General features: G+C 37.4%; 1 protein-coding gene across 7 annotated transcripts in view; it reads right to left on the bottom strand.

Annotated features, from left to right (window-relative positions):
* The window catches only part of LOC135305114 (uncharacterized), a 494,456-nt gene that overhangs the window by 140,838 nt on the left and 333,458 nt on the right, over nucleotides 1-20,160 (bottom strand). Inside the window, exon 1 of one of the 7 annotated variants that reach the window (XR_010366397.1) lies at nucleotides 12,111-12,171. The exons of 5 other annotated variants lie outside the window; for them this stretch is intronic. The gene's annotated coding sequence lies outside the window, so the exon portion shown is untranslated. Of the gene's footprint in view, nucleotides 1-12,110; nucleotides 12,172-20,160 lie in introns of those variants that run through there. One more of the 7 variants, XR_010366398.1, reaches the window with a different exon arrangement.

Below are 20,160 nucleotides of genomic sequence, written 5' to 3'. Positions count from 1 at the left end.
TGCAAGTTCCATCAGCTGCTATGACTGAGGAGTGGGTGGCCTGTGAGCAGCACCCCTGCAGTGCCCTGCTCTGGCGGCACTCAGCCTGCGTGTGCTGCTCAGGATGGCACCCATTCATTCAGTCACTGGCAGAGGAATTATTTCTTCATTTGCCAGTGGAGCATGGCAAGGGGCTCCCCACAGACCACAGTCACAATATTGCAGGCCCTGAACAGCGCCATGTGCTCACAAACCACAAAGAGTTAAGTCCTCACACCGAGGTGGAGGCGTGCTAACGAAGGCCTTTCGCTGAGTGCTCATACACAGGTATTTCACGTTAATAAAGGGGCACTTTCCAAACAGCTGATGGTTCAAGTACACGTTGAGTTAACATTTCTCTCCATTTAAGACCATACTGCATCAGCAAAAATTCAGTAAGGAACATTAATTATCAAATGTGCCAGTTTTGTGACTATTAAGTACCTCGTTAGATTCAGTTTTTGAAAACGCATTCACGAGCACTTTTATACAGGACAGAACAGCACATTTGGCATTGTTTAACCCTTCAACATGACCCAAAAGATTTTGTTTTCAATTTATTAAGGGTTTTTTTGATAATTTACATTTTCATTTTGAGAGTTTTCTTTAGTATACAAAATTTGAAAGGCCTTTTAGTTGTTCCTGAAAAACAGGCAAACTAAAGACATAAAAAATTTACATTCTTTTATTCAGTTGGAATAAAATTTATCCTTAGAGCTGCTACATGTTTTTCATTCATACCTAAAGCATTAAAACCTGGTTAAAGACAAAAACATTATCTACATATTGTATATAAACATATATTCATAAACACTCATTGCTGACAACAACACCAGTCTTTGTGTTTATATTAGCACATACAGAGTCAAATTTTTCAGCTACAATATATTTCCTTTAGTCTGTCAGAAAGAAAACCTCATACTTCAACAAAGGAAAAAAAAATTAAACCCATATTTAAAATATATCATCTAGCCTAACCTTTACTCCATTAGAGAAAATATGCCTGCAAAAAAGATTAAATACAAATTTGCTTTGCTTTTAAACCTACTTAAGAAGTACCTATCCTATCTGTTCATATAAATTCCAATGGAAAACACGATGACATGCAATTACTAATCTCAATGTACACAGCTATGCCTCGGGGACTTAGTGGCTCATATTTTACTGTTCTGTAATCAAATACAGAACTAATGAGTAAAAATATGCTTGCCCCAATAAATTCCCAGCACCTGGACAAGTGTCTGACAATGAAATGGAGGATGCACACACAAAATTCATTCTGCAAAGCTATTAAAGTGTTATACTTGCCAACAAGTGTTCATTAAACAAGAATGAAGGATCTTTACGCCAGTTTTCTACCAAAGGCTTTTTAATATTTTAATGGAGAGTAAAGACTATTTATCTGAACTCTGATCAGTTAATGTTCAAATCTGTTATGAAAAAACAAGGAGTCCTTTATAATACCTTTCATAAAAATCCACTTTGCAATGCTTCAAATAAAGACTAAGAACTGTAAAAGATTATGTTGCATATAAACAAAATCAGTATCATTTTGAAATTATATGGTTATCCGTGGAGCTCCTTGCCATATTAGAATCATGTTGTATTTTTATTTAAAGAATGGTTAGCAATAACCATGATACAAATGAAAAATAGGATTAGAGATGACATCACTTGTGCAGAAGCATCTTCAGACTGCAGAGAAAGAACCCCAAATTTAATGGGACAGATGAAAGAAGTGGGAGACTAATAATTATGCAAAGCTAGACCATATACCTGTTGGGGAAAAAAAGCACTAAAAGAAACATGCCTGGAAGACTGGCTGAATAATTCTTTATCAAAAACAAATTAGAACAATCTTTATCAAATACTAATTCTTTATCAAAAGGAATTGAAGTTTGACTCTAAACCAAGTCCACATTTAATATAGCCTACAAAAATAGAAGGACAGGTCAAAAGTGTCTCTTAGAAATAAAAATATGGATCAGTGCAAATCTTCACCAACACTTCCTTTGCAAGAAGACTGATGACTTTGGATTTAAGTTTAGCCCTTCAGAGAACTTAGACCTGATTTATCCCCCAGGTTGATGAGTGACTAAAAAGCACCATTCATTTTTCCATTGCAGGTTTTTACCCAAGGATAGAAGAAACAGAGGCCAGGTCTTCTTTTACAAAATCCAGTTAGATGGGAAATGGGAGGCTCCCATTTATTGGTTCTTTTTTTTTTCTTGGCCCACCTCAAACTCCCAGCACTTGTGGCAGTGTATTAACTGACAAGATACATAAAGATATTTTGGATATGGTTTTGCTTTAGTTTCCAGCAGCCAGCATAAGAGAGAAAACAGTGTAAAAGGAGAAATAAAGATGTGGAATCATAGACTGTTCTTTTGGCTATTAATTTCTGATCCCTACTGCCAGGGTGTTGATACATTTTGATTTAGAAACCCTGGCTAAAAGCAGGAGGAACACGGAGAACAGGAATGGGAGTCTGCTCCCAAGACCTGCTTCCCACACATTTTCCTTGAGATGGTAGCTTCTAAACCCATATGTTTCAAAACCTGATTTATATGCATTGTTTTGGAAATCTGATTAATTTGGAGGTATTCAACACCAAATGCTTTGAGTTGCTCTCAAATATTTGTAGCATTTTGGAGGAGAGCTCTCCTCTTCACCCTTGATTCCTGTCTCTTCTCCTCATTAAGCCTGATGTAGAAATTGATGGAAAAATTACATAAGAACCACCAGAGCTTGGATGTGCTCATTGCATAGCTTCTAATTGTCATCTGCAGCCCATTTTCAGTGTAATATCATATGTGGCTATGTCACATTTGATAAAAAAGAGAAAGCTTTCTTCATGCTAAAAGAAAGTACTGTGTAGCAGTGTGGAACACAAATATAAAGAGGTCAATGTTTTAAAGGCTGTGAAGGCAGCAATGTGCAAATACACATTTAAACTGCAAAACCCAAACAATTATGTGGCAAGTACGCAACCATGTGCACAGGTTTTGGTTATACAGGCACGTGTGCATACTTTTAAAGCATATAAATTCTTTTATTGTTTTAATTGAATCCTCTGCTTCTGAATATTTCTGACTTCTTTTTGGGGAAAGCCAAGATTTCTTAGGCTCAGCAGGTGTATGGTAGACTTTACAAACAGTGATGCATATACTCATAAAGTAAACCACTATATTGTGGAAAGAAGTATTTTTAAGGTACAAGAAAGTTAGGGTTTAATAGGGTGTGAAGTTGTCAGGGAAAGATTTGTGAGGTTGGGAGTTCATTTTAATGCTTACTAATTAGAGTAGAATTGGCAGCTATAGTCCTGAGGAGTGAAGTACCTCTGCCAATGGAATTCATTAACTGGCACATAAACAATAGAAGTACCCACTATCCTCTGATGTGCAGAAGGAAGTGGTGGCTAAACCAACAACACGAGCCTGGGCAATGTCAGTCTGATGTTTCCTGCATGAAAACCAATGAACACACCCAGTGTGTTGATCTCAAAAAGCTCAGACTTATTCTTGACCACATATCTAGACAAGACTCCTGACTTACTATTGAAAGACAAAATATTTACAGTGGCATGCAACCCAGCTCCAACTAAACTATTGATTGAACTAGGACAAGGACCAGGACCCTCAGCTCAAACACTGAACACATAGTTCATTAACTGCTACCCTTAACAGTAGGTTTGATATTTAAATGATATTTAAATTATACTTATCCACATAAAAGTAAAACAACTAAAAAATAAATCTAAGATGGTATTTTCCACCATTTTTTCTAGTTCAAGTGTTCCTTTATGGAGAAGATCAATTATCAATAAGAACAATTTCAAGCAGATTCTTAAACCAGTTATATTACCACCTACTATGATTACATTAATGAACATGTGGTTAGATTCATTCCCATGTCATCCTTGGAATACTCACATAACACTGTAACAGCTCCATCAGTGACCAGCAGTCACATGGATGCCCTAGTGCATATGCATTCACTTTTGTGGAACAAGGCTCTGTAAACCTTATGTTATTGCATTCATGAGCTCCAAGCAGAACCTTTTAATTAAACTAACTCGGTAAAATATCATGCAAGTGATGGAGCCTTAGAAATACATAATGATGCTCAAATAATGTGTGAGGCAAATTTTGTCATGTTAAACTCGTATTTAAACAGGTGAGACAAAGTCCACTAAATTCTCTGCATCAATTTACTACACTGAGTTTACTGTAACTGACAACAGTTATTCTCTGGCTGCTCTTCTACTAGTCAGAACTCACATCCTCATTTTGTTGCTGAATTCTGAGGATTTCAGTCTCCCACCATACTCTTGGCTGGGTTGAGCAGTTGTTTGGGTCAGTGCATATAATAGCCACCACAAAGTTTAAGAAAATCAGTGAAACATACGTGAAATCCACTGCATGAGTGGCACTGCTAGATACGAGCGGCATATTTCCAGTATTTCATTTATGTAGACTTTAATCAGTATGTACAATATCTCTTTTCCTAAAGCAAATCTATTTTGTAATCTTTCACATGTAACTAACTATGTGTGCCTTTTATCATTCTCCCCAGTGAAGCCAATTCCTTATGTATCTTTTTTAAATAGATCAAATAAGGACATTTTGGTGCTAATCATACCTCCTTCACGTATTTTAGAATTTAATTGTAAAAAGTAAGGCTTTCTAATGGTCAGATATTAGTTCTGAAGCTCTCAAAAATAGTTCAGTTGTATCCATTCCATGCACCTTTCAGTCCCTCAGTGAGGCAGGAATAATTTTCCTTTTTTTCAAATGGTCAAATCAGCTATACAAATCTGTGACCATAGGTAAGACACTGAGTAATTTATTAATAATTTCATATTAGTAATATGGGATTCCAGGTGCATGGTCCTAATCTATAAAATATATGGCAAAAGAGGACTGAAAGGTCATATTAATTTTATTAATAATTGGATCAATATTTTGCTCTGAGTCACAACAGTTAAACAGTCTAAGGTGCATCTAAAAGATGCATCTTTTAAAAACAATTTATTTATTTTATAAAGAGGAAGGACTTTTCTAGTCTACAACTAGGCTGCTTTACACATGAAAATGTCAGAATGCCTCTTGGCCCAGGATATTCAATGAACAAATACAAGATGACATATTTGCCAGAAACAAGGGATGTACCATAATAAAGTTACAAAGTAAACAGTTCTCATCAACTGCCTTTTTGATATTCAGAGGAAAGGAGGATCACAGTCTTTTTTACACACAACTGCGTCAAGGAAAAATGAACAGTAATTTTTTACCTACACAATTTCCAAGACGTCCAATAGATTACTTTCATACTAAAACCTGGAATAAAGATGGGGTTGATTCATTGCATTACAATATCTTACCTTATAAGGAAGTATTTGACAGCCTTACATTAAACTCCTGAAAACTAATGAAGAGTCCTCCTTAATACACATTTCTTTTTTCCAGTTCGGGCTTGAAGTGACAACATTACAGAAATACCCTGAAGGTTTTTATTTAAATAGCATCCTATAAAACAATGCCCTCTTGTCAGTCAACACTAATTCAGCAGAAGTCAAGCTATAAATCTGTCCAAAGGCCAGCAAAGTGCTTAACTTGGCACATCCCTAATAAAATTAGGAATGTGAGTTTATTACATGAACCTTAAGTAGGTTTGGCCAAGATATTAAGATTTTTGCTTATGGCAACCATGGCTAATGTGGATTGGTATTTTCATTATAACACACCCCACAGCATTTCTCAGTAACGTCTCAGGTTTCCAAATTGGACAATAATTTTCGACACTATCTGACACATCACTAGGTGTTACAGATGAAACTCTGTCACTTAACTAAGCGCAGTTAAGCACAGTTAAAGATGGCAAAGACTTTTCAATAATGCTAATTCTACTGAAAAATGAAGCCAAATTAATTAATACTTCTATTAATGTAACATGATTTCACTTTTTTCAAGTAAAGAAGCACTTACAGGCTTTTAACCCAAGCTCAGATGCATTGTTTCAGCTCAAGGCAATTGAGAAGCGATTTTTACTGTAATAAGCTGAAACGCACACAAGAAAAACAGTGAGAAGGTAGATTATGCTGTCTATATTTTAATTGTTTTTAGCCACATATAATTCTCAATTATATTAATGCAGAATGTCTCTTCAGAACAGTATTGTACAAAGCTTCATGTTGTAACTCCCCTCTGACCATCTTCCACACTAAATTTTTGTTTCACAGAAACATCTTTCCTTTGAGGGAAGAAACACACTCTGAGGTTCTCACCTGGCTAAAGAAGAATATATAATCCCTAGCTTCTGGTTATTGTTGTCTGGTACCACATGTGTCCCAAGCCACACACAGCACTGCAAGTACTGCAACAAGAAAATCTTCTGGAGATTTAGTAGATGCTACAATACCAAACACATGAATGCACAGAGTTGCTGAAGTTCACTTCATGAAAAATACAATACACTCTGGGAAGGAAATATGATTGATTTCCCTTGAGTAGACTGTTTATCAGACAAACACATTTTGCAAACTTTGACATAAATTGTTAGTTTTCTTATCGTACTGACAATATAAAACCAGTACCTTTGTAGAAACTTCCTGAAAACTCTTTAATGACCTCTAAACAGTGTTATCTTATCATCATCTGACTTTCTACTTCAATAAATCATTTTAAAATAGGCAAAAAGAAAAATTGATACCAAAAATATGAATTTGTTTTCCATAGCTTTAGCATTTAAGATGTGAGGAGTCTTCTCACAGAATAGTTACAATGCTGATAAAGCACTCACATCTTTGTATTTGCAGTCATTTTGCAAGAAAAGAAAGAACAACTCTCACCAAAGAGCCTCAGGAGAAATGAAATGAAGATTTGCAGTTTCCAGGTCCTTGTATGTAAGGCTCTGACAGTATTGTTCACTTTGAAAGTCAATTGCATATGCAAATCACTACTTGATGTCCATGATAGAAAGATGCAATATGGAAACATTCTGTGTGTGCAGTCTGCTTGTGAGCACATCTAGTGATCTGCATGCAGAGGAGGCCAGAGCCTGCACACACAGAGGTATCCAGAGCACATTGTCAACACTTGGGCTATCACACAATACACAGTATTTCAAAATTTTCAAAACAAATTTTTTCTTTAAACAAATAGTTTCTTTTTCTGCCTGCATTTGCAGCTGTTATTTTAGCAGGCCAAAAAATCTATACAAGGAATGCATTGAGTGACAAATGCTCATAAAATTAATGAGTAAATAGAAAGCATGCAATGGACACTTCCCACCAAAAATAAAATAAAACACTCTGAGAATCAACCTTGCATAGCCAGGGACAGGAAAAATACCATATAATCTAAGGGACTAACAAAATGTGTACGTGCTTCTCAGAATATGAAAAATCAGTCTTTTCAAAGAACCTGCATAAAACCCAGAATATTTTCTTGGAATTATTCTGAGCACAAATTCTAAACAGCAAGTATTTTAAAAGATGTTGCAGAGCTGTTGGACAATTTGAGAAGACATAAAACACGTTAGTTACTTATGTGAATAATTTAGAGCCCTCTGCATGATACTACCATCACAAAAAGGCTATGTCAAACTCCTTATTAGCAGGAAAACGCAAAGTGCCTGTACACCAGCAGAGCTCTACAATTTTAGTTTTCTCCTGCTGTCTGGGAAGAGTCTGCTGGTAACATTGAAATCCCAGGATGGCAGTCTTCACCTGTAGCACAAACACAGCTTTTGAACTGACCAGGCATCCTGGTATCTGCATGCCTTTTGGTATTTTGTTTCCCTGCAAGGCGAAGGCGCACCAAGGGTGAAAAACTGGTGTGATTAGAAAGGTGTATCCTGACTTCTGTGGAATGATCTGAACAAACTCCTGTGTCTGGATACCTCAAGAGCAGTGTGGACCTCAGTTCAGACCAGAGCTCTACAGAATAAGTCATATTTTCTTTTCAGGGCTGCAATTAAAATATCTCCCTTCTTCTGTGAGAGATTTTTGCACAGCATTGCGCTGGATACTAAAAACCTCTCTAGATCCTTCTGATCCCCCTCGATATCTCATTAAATTGACGGACTAAAGCTTATTACCATACCTTCGTCAATCGCACAGTGGTTGTGTGATCTAGAGAAGAATTCATCTGACATCACCAACTAAACTAATATTCCCTACTGACCTTTATCCACTTTACAAATCCCACTCTCTCCAGAGATGAGAGGCCAGAGCACTACTCCATGCTCCCCTCCACAGCCAGTATCTCGTGCAAAAATAAAGGAGGTAGAGAAACACTACCAATCTTGTCTTAGTGCTGAAAAACTCTCTCATTGAGCTAGATAGTTTATTTCAATTTAACATAAATAAACATATGCGGGTCTGGAGCTTTTTTGTCTTACAGCCCTCCTTAATTCCACATCTCCTTACTGCAGACAGGACAGGCATAAAATATTTCATCATGGTCTTTAGTAAAAGTGTTTTGAAAAACCCACCATTCTGCTGCACAGCAATTCCTATCCAAATTCCCATCCACATTAAAACTATAGGATTTTGGATGCTGAGATCAGAAAACTACACTGACATGACTAATTGAGACGAAATTAATAACTACATTGTACAAACCTAGGGGAAGAGAAACAAAACAGTGTTGCATTTTTAAGGTATGATTTTAGAGAATAGGTATTATAGACAAAACAGAGATTCAATTGAGAATTATTTTAAGGCTGCCTTTAAAATGATAATTGTCTCCAATCCTTTGCTTGAAGATAAGAGAGTTAATTTTTCCTTTCAGTATTTACCATCTGAATTACACATGTAAAACATCATGTAAAGCATACCTATCGAAGAAGAAAGCCCACAGTACATACAGTGTGTGTCATTAAATCACCTTAGTTATCAAAACTTAATGAGCTCTGAAATAGATACAATCCCAATATTGCAGGTCATAAAAAGATTTTACCTGTGACCTACATCATTCACATAGAAGAATTAAGAAATTAGGACATCTTTCCATTTTCCATTCACTGTGTAAGTGCCTATTCACAGAGTCTGACTCCTAAGGGCAAGGAAAAGCACAAGATTCTGCCAGTTTTCCCTATATTGTGAGGCATCATTACACAGATCTGCTCTGCTGACCACAGCCTGCACCAGAACACTTCCCACATACACCACTGAGATGGGCAATAAGTGGCAAACTTCATTATGGCTGTGGTAGTTAAAAACACGGTATAGCTCTCCTTGTAAAAGACAGTATGCGATAGAAGATCAAATGGGAATAACAGTCCTTCAAAAAGCAACACGTAGCTGCAGTTTGACCATTTTAGCCACATGTTTAGCCTTTACAGAAATATGCAATTTCTGAGAACCTGATCAGCTTGGTCAAATGCTTAACTGAAATGTAACAGTGAGTGGAGACCAAGCCATGGGGTCACTCCAGACCCAGATACACCAAGCAGGCACCAGCACAACTCCCCACGCAGGTCTAAGTGCTGGTGAAACATGTCAAGCCTTCAGAAGGCTGTGGAAACCAAGACACCAAAGCTTTGTGCCCAGGGATTATAACAATTAAACTAAAAGAGTAAAAAGAGTCAAGCAATATGATTTTCTATTACAGAATTTTACCAATATATATATTTTAAAAAATAAAATAAAAAAGAAAAAAGACTGTGGCACTTCTCATTTGCTGTATTGTGCCAGATGGTTGAATTCAAAAGAATCCACCATCTACTTCCACCAAGGTTTACTGTTAATTGGGGAAGCCAAAAATCTAGAGCATCTGAGGTTGTCCTAGGAGCAAACAAGGAGACCACTGCTCTGAGAGTCCTCAATCACTGACAAAACCAGTTTCTGGTCACTGAAGGGCTGGCCAGCATGAAAATTCCAATGCGGAATGTAGTAGTAGGGTAATTCATGTAGCCCATGTTTGTACAGTGACATAAAGGGAGGGCTTCACTTCTGACTAGGCTTTGATTCAATTAATTGTGGTGAGATTAAGGAAAGAGAGAAATGGAACAGAAACATGACATCTGCCTGGCAGGTTGTTTATATTCCAGTAGGAAGTACTTCACAGTACTTCACTAATTCTCAGCTACTAAATGATCAACCCCCACAGCTCTCCCATAGACATCCAGCACAGCATCTCGTCCAAAGTAACCTCTCTTGGCTGGGTAATGTAAATCTAAGCAGTACAGCACTGGCACACTACCCCATCCTCACCCATTTCTAATGATAATCTGTTCCTGTCCTGTCTGCTATAAAATTAAAATCATTACTTTTTCCTCGAAGAAACATATATTACATGTCTGTAAGAAAAGGATATTATATCCAATGTATGTACAAATCATCACCTGATCATATTACTACAGCATATTTTAGTCCAGATTGGTGAAAGCTCCCCTGGATAAAAAGATGAGAGCAAAGTCACCTAAAAAGTCAAGAAATAATTTTGGAAGGACTTGTTTCTTATATTCCTCAAAGTAAAAAAAATAATTAAAAAAATAATTCCATAGACAAGCAGAAACACTGTTAACTTACACAGTTCCATCTTGAATATGAAAACATCAGACTTCAGTCCTAAGTGAGTTTGAAAAGATAATGTCAGGCAGAAAATCAAGATCATCTGATCTTGAAAATTACATTATGAAAAGTAGTTTGAGAAGGCAACTTCTTGAATGTAAGCTCTGTGTATTTCCACACCAAAACACAAGTGGTCTAGGCAAAAAAATTTAATGTCTTGATCACATTTTGCTTCATAGAGAAACAACTGGGAAATCGAGATATATAAAAGGATATTTTTAATTAAATCTTCAGAGATTGGTGTATTGAAAGGAACTAAATGTTTCATCACCCTATTAATTTAGTAATATGAAATTAATTTCACATTAATGTGGATAAATAAGGCTGCCTTTAATGTCAAATTCATAAAGCTAATGTCCCATTCAGAAATTTTAAAAAAAAAAACCTCCCAAACAACATTATGCAAACTATCCAATCTTCACTGTTGTGCTCAAGGACCTTGAGTAAGTTCGAACACATTTCTGGCAGCCTGAGAGATGAAGGAGCTGTGTCTGGGATGAAAAAGTGGTACTATAAGGCTATAAGGGAGCAGAATTAAGCTATAAGGGAGCAGAATTCAACTCTGTTCACATGGCCTAAAATAGGAATTTGTTTCACGACACTAAGTGTTGTAGATGTCAAGTCTCTTTTTCCTTTTTCTCTTCCCTGTCCCAAATAAATCAGAAGACCTGATCAACATTTCCTTTTGCCTTCAGTTTCCATCCAGAAGACTGAGTCTTAAAAAATGATAACAGCTTTAGCACAGTAAAATTACTGCACTTCAGAATCTCCCCATGCATATCACACAGTCTCTGTGGAACTAAGAGAAGCATATTCATGGTGAGCAAATGCAACAAACATGTTATCTCTTTTTCTTTCCTCTTCAGGGGATGAGAAAAGGAGAGTTGCAATTCAGCAAGTCATTCTTTGTACAGAACTTTTCAAAAGGGCATCTTGTCCATTTAGAAAACTAAAACTGCAGCTGTATAGGGGAAAGCACTTAGTAATAAAAGGAGCTGAAGAATAGGGCTGACACTGAATCTCCCGACCACTAAGGAGTCAATTCCCACTGCCTTGCAGGAGGGGAAAGCAGTGAAATCTTAGCAGTGGTGCTATACCTGGTTAATGGGGTAGGGAGCTGACATGAGCCCTTTGCAAAGTGGATTACAACAGGATGAATGACCCGTACTGGATGAATAACGACCAGATAATTCCCTGAAATATAATGTAAGTTACAAACTTGTTAGACCACATTCCTGGAATCTTGCTCTTCTTCCTTCAGGATCTGGGACAAAGAAAAGGTGAAATGCAAGAGAAAGTACAAGTGCATTTCCTAAGTTGCTACAACAGTTGTTTTGATTTCTAAGGTTGTTTCTCCAGCAGGAGAGAAAGCCTGACAGGCATTTATTGAAACAGAAGTTATTGTACTGGATTTATGGAAGAAATTCATTTTAGGAACATAGTTAGAAGAGAAAGAAAAACAAACTACATACAACTAGTCTACACAATCAAATGAGTTCTACTGTCTTACTACCTTTACATGGCTTAAATCTGTTCTTTCATTCTTCCTTCCACCAAAAAGGCCAGGAGTGTTTCCAAAAGAGCAATAAAATAAAATACAAGTAAAGTACCAAATTAAAAATATTACAACTTCTAGATTGCCATGATTCAGCAATTTTCTCATCCCTGTGGTTTTTTTGATTGTTTGCTTGGTTTTGGGGGGGTGTTTTTGTATACTTCAGAATGGCACTCTGACAAGGTCAGGTGATAATGATACAGGCTCAGAGAATGAGTTTAACACTGGGAAAGGAGATTTAATTAAACAAAGAAACAGATGATTTCCATAAATTTATTTAATTTGTCTTGTTCTACTTCATTCATTACCTCTCCTTTTTCCATCTTGACTTCAAGCACTTTTAAGGATGCATCTTTACATTCTGTGCCTTTCTCTTGTCCAAGGCAAGGGAAGGAATACGAGGATGAACTTGCCCTATGAGGTCACTCAGCAATTACTTTTTTGAAAACACTGCACTTTCTCTGATACTGTCGACATAAAATTGAAAGCTGAATGGGTTGGGTCAGAGAAGTTTTAGTCATCTTGGCAAATAATGACTTCTGTTGAAAAAGGGTCCACAACTAATTCTAATGTACTGTGACACATGACAGCTCCTCATGCCCACCTGGCTGAGGAGCTGTACACATACACTCTCAATCACAATAATAGATTTGGGAGGAAAGTAGATGACACTTACTTTACTAATTACACAACTTAATTTAGTTGTATGCTCTATAGAGCAATACAAAATGTCCAGCTTGTAACTAGTAAGCATACTCCAAGAAAATGTCATAATTTTAACTCTGGACTTTGTGGTTTCTTCGCTTGCTTGGGAGAACAGGTTGGTGCAACCAGCGTGGGCAGAGGAAATGAGGCAGTGCTGTAGCTCCCAGCAGTTCTACTGGCCCCAAGAGCACTGTGACAGTATTCCCAATGGGTATAGGTGTCTGTATCAAGCCAGAAGCAGTTCCAGCAAAGCTGCATATCCTGAACCCATTGCCCTGCACCATATGCACAACAGAGACCCAGAGAAACCCTAATTTATTGTTTTACTGCAGTCAGTCACTTACAAGAAGAATCAGGCCTCACAGCATTTCTACAAACTCAGAAAGTTCACTGAAACCAACAAATCAAACTAAGAAACTTCACTCTGGGGTATGAAGCATTTTGAAGAAAGTGTTAAAAGAAATAGACTTGCTTCCCTCCTTTTTTTCCTTTCTTTCCTACTAGACAGCACAGTTTTTCTGAGAATCCATGTCATCATTCAGCTGTTTCTTCTGACAAAGCCAGAATCCAGAACAGAATCTTCATGAAAGAGAAACTAATAAATTAGACCTCTTTGTGAGGAATTTGCCGTTAGTTCTGTTTCTCCCTGCCTATTAAGATTCTTTATTTGCTTCACCCTGAGATTTCTGCTGACAAGTCTATTCATTTACAACTAGCCTAGATAAAATGCTAATAAACAAAATGTCAAAAAATGTATTCATATTACTTTCCCCTTTACACTGGGCTTGTTTTTAAAGGGACCATAGAATTAAACATTAACATCTGGTGAAATTAGGATGCTTGTTCCCTCTAAAGACTAAATTCTATTTCAGGCTTAAAAACAACTCATGAAAGAGCTAGATGAAGTATCCTTATTTCTCTGTTCTGTTGGGCATGCACTGACAACTCTGCCAGCCCACTAAATTCAGTCACTGTCCCACCTTCCATCAAAACCAAACAAGAATACCCATATATTATAAACATATATTATACAATGTTACACTTTCTACAGACTTTCTGTGGTGTCCCACAGATGTTTTATAGGGGGATTATAACATTTCATTAAGCTCCACAGATAGGTTGCCAATACTTCTACAGAATTGAACGGAAAAACTCTCCAGAACATTATTTTGCTTCCATATCAGTTTGTGTTTTGTTAATGCCTATTCCCTCCCATTAGACTGGTGTGGACCAATTATATCCAAGTGTGTGCTCTTTGGCTGGGTGCTCCCAAGGGAGTCCTCCCTTTAGCAGATTCCTGCCAGTGAAGTTCAAGTGTGTGAATGGGCAGTGTCACGAAGTAACCACTCCTAAACAAAGACACATCAGAAAGTGCCACCATGAATTAAAGAGTCCAGGAGTGAAAGCTGCAAGTGGCTGGCCACTGAGAATGCGGACAAGATGTTATTAGCAGGGCATAAAACACCCAGGTGGGGTGCCAAACTGAAAGCACTCAGAGAAGACTCGTGTGTTTTCTCATTAATCTTGACCATTGAGAACTTCTGCAGACTGTCATTTTCTTTGTGTAAGACTACTTGTTCAGCCTCTTTAAAAAAACACGCAGTCAAGATGCAAGATGGGAAGCAGTGGTTAGCTACAGGTAAAATATTCCTTCTCTCCGCATCCCCAGCTCCTTTTAACCTGGAACATATGATCCCCTAGCAACAGCTAGATGTTCTGTGGGGACGGCATGACACATCTCTCCAGCCAAAACTATCCCTTGTCCTAATCCAATTTGCTAAACATTTTCAGAATGAGATAGATGGGAAACACAGCTTCACCTGCTTTTAAATGGGAGGAGAGTTCTGCAGTGAGAATGACTGATATTTTAGTTTCAGAGTGTGTTTTGTGAACCATTCAGGTGAGAGGAAGAAAAAGCAGCCCTGAACATTTCCATCTTGCTTGGACTCTAAATGAGACACCTACAATAGCAAGCCAAAAGGTACCGTCAGGACACTTCAATGTATTTATTATAAAACAAAGATTAAAACAATTATATGGAAATTAAGGATAATATGGAATAATATGGACAATTTGTCTTCCTCTCAGTCAAACAGTAACACGACCTAGTTCAACAAATAGCTTCACAGCTTGAGACACACTGCATGCAAAATGATAAAATGGCTCAGGCTGTGAGGGCAGCTGAATGGCTCAGCTCTGGTAGGTGTGTCTCAGAGGGATCTATGGAAGAGGTCAGATTTCACTATTAACCTTTGGCAGAAAAAAAGACAGCAAGCTTTTTTCACAAGTTTTCACAACTACACAGATGAAAATACAGACACTGCCCTTATTTACCAGCTCAGAAACCTAAAGAACCAGCATAGTGAAACTAACAGAGCTTTTCTCCCCCATCACTTTCCACTCCTCTTCTCCTCATTTCTACCTGAAAAGGGCAGTTCCTAAATGATTCTGCTCTTTACAAAGCTTCAAAATCTGTTGTGATTTTCTTCTAGTGACCAGTGCCACACCTATGCAAGACATTTTACTCCTAAAGGAAAGTATGTTAAATTAAAGGAACTCCTCTTTCTAAGAGAGAAATCCTTTTACAGCAGTAGGATTGGAAACTTTCTGGTTCTGAAATACAGGCTCTCTATTCTGTTGGCAGCAAGAGACAGCCTATTATTATCATCATCCAGAACACTTCTCACTACGGAAAAGTTAAACTTGGAAGCAGCTTCAAAAACACAGGCCCTGGTTTCAGCTCAGATAGGGTTACGTTTCTTCTTAGTTGCAGGTACAAGGTAGTGATCTGAATTTAGTAAGAAAATAATGTTGATAACACAATCATAGTTATTGCTAAATTGTGTTTACCCTAAATAAAGCATTTTACACTTTCCCATGCTCTGCCAGCAAGCAGGTGCACAAAATACTGGATGAAAACCCAGCCTGGATAGGTGCCCTGAACTGGCAAGAGGGATATTCCACACCACAGAACGTCATGCCCAGCATATAAACTGGGAGTAGTTGGCCAGAAGTTGCTGAACTGCTGGAGAACAGGCTGGACATCAGTTAGTGAGTGGTGAGCAGTTTTATTGTGTGTCCATTTGTCCATCCATCCATTTCTCCTTTCACTACAGTTATTACCATCTTACTTTCTCAATGTTCTTATCTCAACCCCAAGGATTGCATGTTTTTGGCCCAAATTCTCCTCCCCACCAAGGTAGGTGGTGTGGGCAGTGAGTGAGTGGCTGCGTGGTATTTAGTTGCCAGCTGGCATTAAACCATGACAATACACGATTCTTGGTGGGACAGGCTCTCTCCAAGTAGATGAGGCTACAGGGAAGAAGAGAGCAATAATATGGAAGTGACAAATTTAGGGTAGCCTTGATGTTCCAAACAGACAACACGAGAGGTTGAGGGAGAGAGGGGAATGATCAGTAGCTAGAAGAAATCACCAAAACTCATATTACCCTCAAATTTTATAAATATTCACCTAACTTTTCTTTTGGGAATGGTTTTCCACAGCTGGAGATAAAAACATTTATTTAATTTTCATACTTTTAGGAATGTAACTAGAAGAAGCTTTCTGCACTTAGACACAAGAGCTTAGAGAATCTGTGAATTATTGAGTTACAACACTCATTGAGGTACATTAAAACACAAGGTTTTCATTATTGCCAAATACTATTTATCTCAAAGAAACTTACTGCTTAATTACACTTTTAAAATGTTGAAACAATAATAATTTTTGTGATTATAAATAAAATTTTAAAGTTTATACAAACAAGAGAGCAATTTGCCTTCAGAAAAGAAGCATAATATTATCTTCTTTTTTTTTTTTAATAATACTGTCACAAACAGTTGTCTTGGTGTTAATGGATGCGCTTGGAGTATGGTGATATTTCCCACATAAGACAGTAGCATAGTTTGTCCCTAAGTGAGTTAAAATGTGACCTACCCTATTAAAGAATCACAAAGTCCTTTTCCATCCATTTTTTACAAATGTTTTGAATATAACAATTCATCAGGATTTAGGGGATTAAGAAATCACTGTCCACAAAAAAAAGATCTGCAGAAATTTTCATTAGTTCTTTTATGAGTTGGCATCAAATACTCTAGCTGTGAACTTTTATGAAACTATAAATATAAAGGACCTTCTGATACGGGTATGATGATAATTCTAAATTTCCTTTTTGCAGCTGCAGTTGATCCCTTGTATTTGGTAAAAAAAAAAAAATCTCTCTTTTTGTAATTTAACAGAGAAAGTTGGCTCAACTACTGTATTGCCTTTGAGCACTCTGAGTGGAAGTTCATGAATTAAACCCACATGGCAACACAACCCCCATTGCCACCTTTCCCTTAAGGTGGCTATAAAATGTCAGTAGAAAGCCAAGATGTTTATTTTACTTAGCACTTGATTTTGTAAGTAAATGAGTTTCTAGTGGGCATATCTTTGTAACCAGCTCCATTATATCGCTAAACTTTTATTAAACTATGCAATAAATACTAAATCAATCATTAAATGTTTAAATTCAATATTAAGGGTGAAAGATAAGAAAATGTAAGTAGGCAGCCTATTCCATAAAAGACCAGGATGTTTGATCATGGGGAGAGAATAAATATTCTTTGTTATTGACAGCTTTTTACAAAACTTGATTTCCCACAGAATTTATTATTTAGGAATAAAATTAAAGAAGGGATTTTGTCTACATATTCAAGAATCTCTGTGGTGAAAAGTATTCCCGAGTTACTCTGATAGATTTGTGGTACTCTAGATTTGGTGGAATACTGTCAATATGTTTCACTTAATTGCCCAATAAACAAGGAAGACTCATTTTCCTCACAGTGTCTTGGTGTCTTGGGAGAAGGACACAATCTGACACAGAAAGGAACTCATTCTCTTGGCTTCTGAGTTTCTAAACAAATACCAGAGAAGCAAAGAAGCAGTCCAGAATAAAACCATCCAACAAGAGAAACAGATATACTGGTCTACAATTACTGCAGTAGTAGCACAATACTTATTTTTCCTTGCATGGTTTCCTAGGATTCTCAGGAGCTTGACCAGAAAAGAATTAAAGTAATCAGGCTGTCCAGACATACACTAAAACTCACTGTGAGACAAGTTGCATTTGCTTGTCTCTCTCCCAAGGCAAACCAAGTATCAGCTTAACTAGTGAAAAGTTATCAATCATGCAAAAGAAGAAAGCAACAATTAGACACCCACTCTTCGTATCTGTAAATCTATGAACTGAGATGTCATATCATTATTCACTGACTCTGCTTGGGATTATGAACTAAGGTCAGCAAGCAAACTCTGCACAGCACATACTTTACTGGGTCAGACTAATGATGGCCTACGCTCTAAATCTGAAGAGCTTGGCTAGAGTCTTGCACTCAACATCAAACATATTTCAGAGTTGAAATAGTTGCTGTCAGCACCTGTTATTCATGTCCACTGATGGGAAATAGAGGGAATTCTACATGTCCTTTGCCTCCACATATGGTGCATTTTCTTATGATTCAACAGAGTAATGCAGTTTGTTTGCTGATATATCTAAAAGGTAAAAATTATCTGTCCTATTTTTTCCAATATTATTCTATAATCAACCAGAAAGTTCAGCTTTGTAATTTCTACATAAATATGTTTTGAAAGAAGCTGTAAGTAGCTCCAGTCATGAGAACAGAGGGTCTCTGTCCCTCTTTTTTTGGTTCTATTTTACAAAGCAGATCACAAAAATGAAACATTGGAGATTCTTGTTTGCTATCATTTTAATAATTGAGAAATGGATCTCAGCTCATGTACACAATTTTTCACAGAACCAAGGAATCATTTAAGTTGGAAGAGGCCTCTGAGCCTTTTCAAGTCGAAACACTGAGTGGTCACCTGCTTGCCAACTAGACCATGGCACTAAGCACCATGTCCAGTCATTTCTTGAACACCTCCAGGGATGGTGATTCTATCACCTCCCTGGGCAGTCCTTTCCAATGTTTAACAACCCTTTCCATGAAGAAATTCTTCCTGATGTCCAAGCTGAACCTTCCCTGGCACAGCTTGAGGCCATTTCCTCTTGTCCCTTCACTTGCTACTTGGCAGAAAAGGCTGACCCCTACCTAGCTATGCTCTCCTTTGAGGCAGTTGTAGAGACTGATGAGCTCTCCTGAACCTCCTTCTTCTCCTGAATGAGCTCCCTCAGCTGCTCCTCACAGAACCTGTGCTCCAGACCCTTCCCCAGCTCCACTGACCTTCTCTGGGCTCATTCCAGCCCCTCAATACCTTTCTTGTAGTCAAGGGACCAGAACTGGACGTAGCACTTGAGGCAGAACCTCACCACGGCTGAGCAGAGGGGGACAATCACTATTCTTGATACAAGCCAGAATGCCATTGGCCTTCTTCAATTTCACATTTCCTTTGGGAAAAATACAGTTCCAAGGTGCCTAAATGCACATTATGACTGAACAATGGCTTATTAGGTGCTCCCAACAGATGACTGTAATTAAAAATAGGGTCACATCTAAGGAAAGTAATCCAGGTGAACAGAGGCCTCCATTTGTCTCCTTTACATGGAGCTAGCCATGTAAAGTTCAAGAAGTGCACAGATATAACTTAGAAACCTAATTAGGCCATTAGAAGTAAACTCTATTAAAAACCACCCGTAAGCTTTAACGATAAACTGCAGCCATTTCAAATTTAATACTGCACTAGCAAGTAATACTGCCATTGAATAATTCAACATTCTGTAACATAAGGCAAGATGAGAGGAACGAGAAAGCACAATTGCTATTTTCATTATGATGTGCCTTTTTGGGAGGTATAGTATAAACCTCATAGCACTGGCACTAATTATTTTGGCATCTTATTGGCAGTCACAATTAGACAAAATGCGAGAATTTCTAAGAGCAAAACAAGTTCTTGGCTAGATTTCTTCAGCCCGATATACTTCAGACTTTTATTTATGGCTAAACTGAAGCTGGATGTCAAATCTGGGTCCCTTAGAACAAAATCTTAATAATTAACTGGCAAAACTGAACATGATCGTTTCTGACACACCTACACTGGTAATTATTGCTTTGAGGCCATTTACTAATGAAATTAATGTATTCATTGCCCTAACAAATTAGCATAACTCATACATAATGCCCCACATTTCAAGACCTTCCTAGAAAAACAACACTTAATACCGCAAATGAAATGGCAAGGGCATTACATGGAGACAGAATTCACTGAATTACTACATGTTAAAACCACAATGGCTAAGTGTTAGTTATAAAGTAAAATGTAAACACAATGTGGGTATTGAAACCATTAATAGTGTAGTCAAGAGTA

This window comes from Passer domesticus, chromosome 7 (genome assembly GCF_036417665.1).
Source record: "Passer domesticus isolate bPasDom1 chromosome 7, bPasDom1.hap1, whole genome shotgun sequence".
NCBI lineage: Eukaryota > Metazoa > Chordata > Aves > Passeriformes > Passeridae > Passer > Passer domesticus.
Note: the sequence above shows the minus strand (reverse complement) of the source record. Positions and strands in the feature narration are given on the sequence as shown.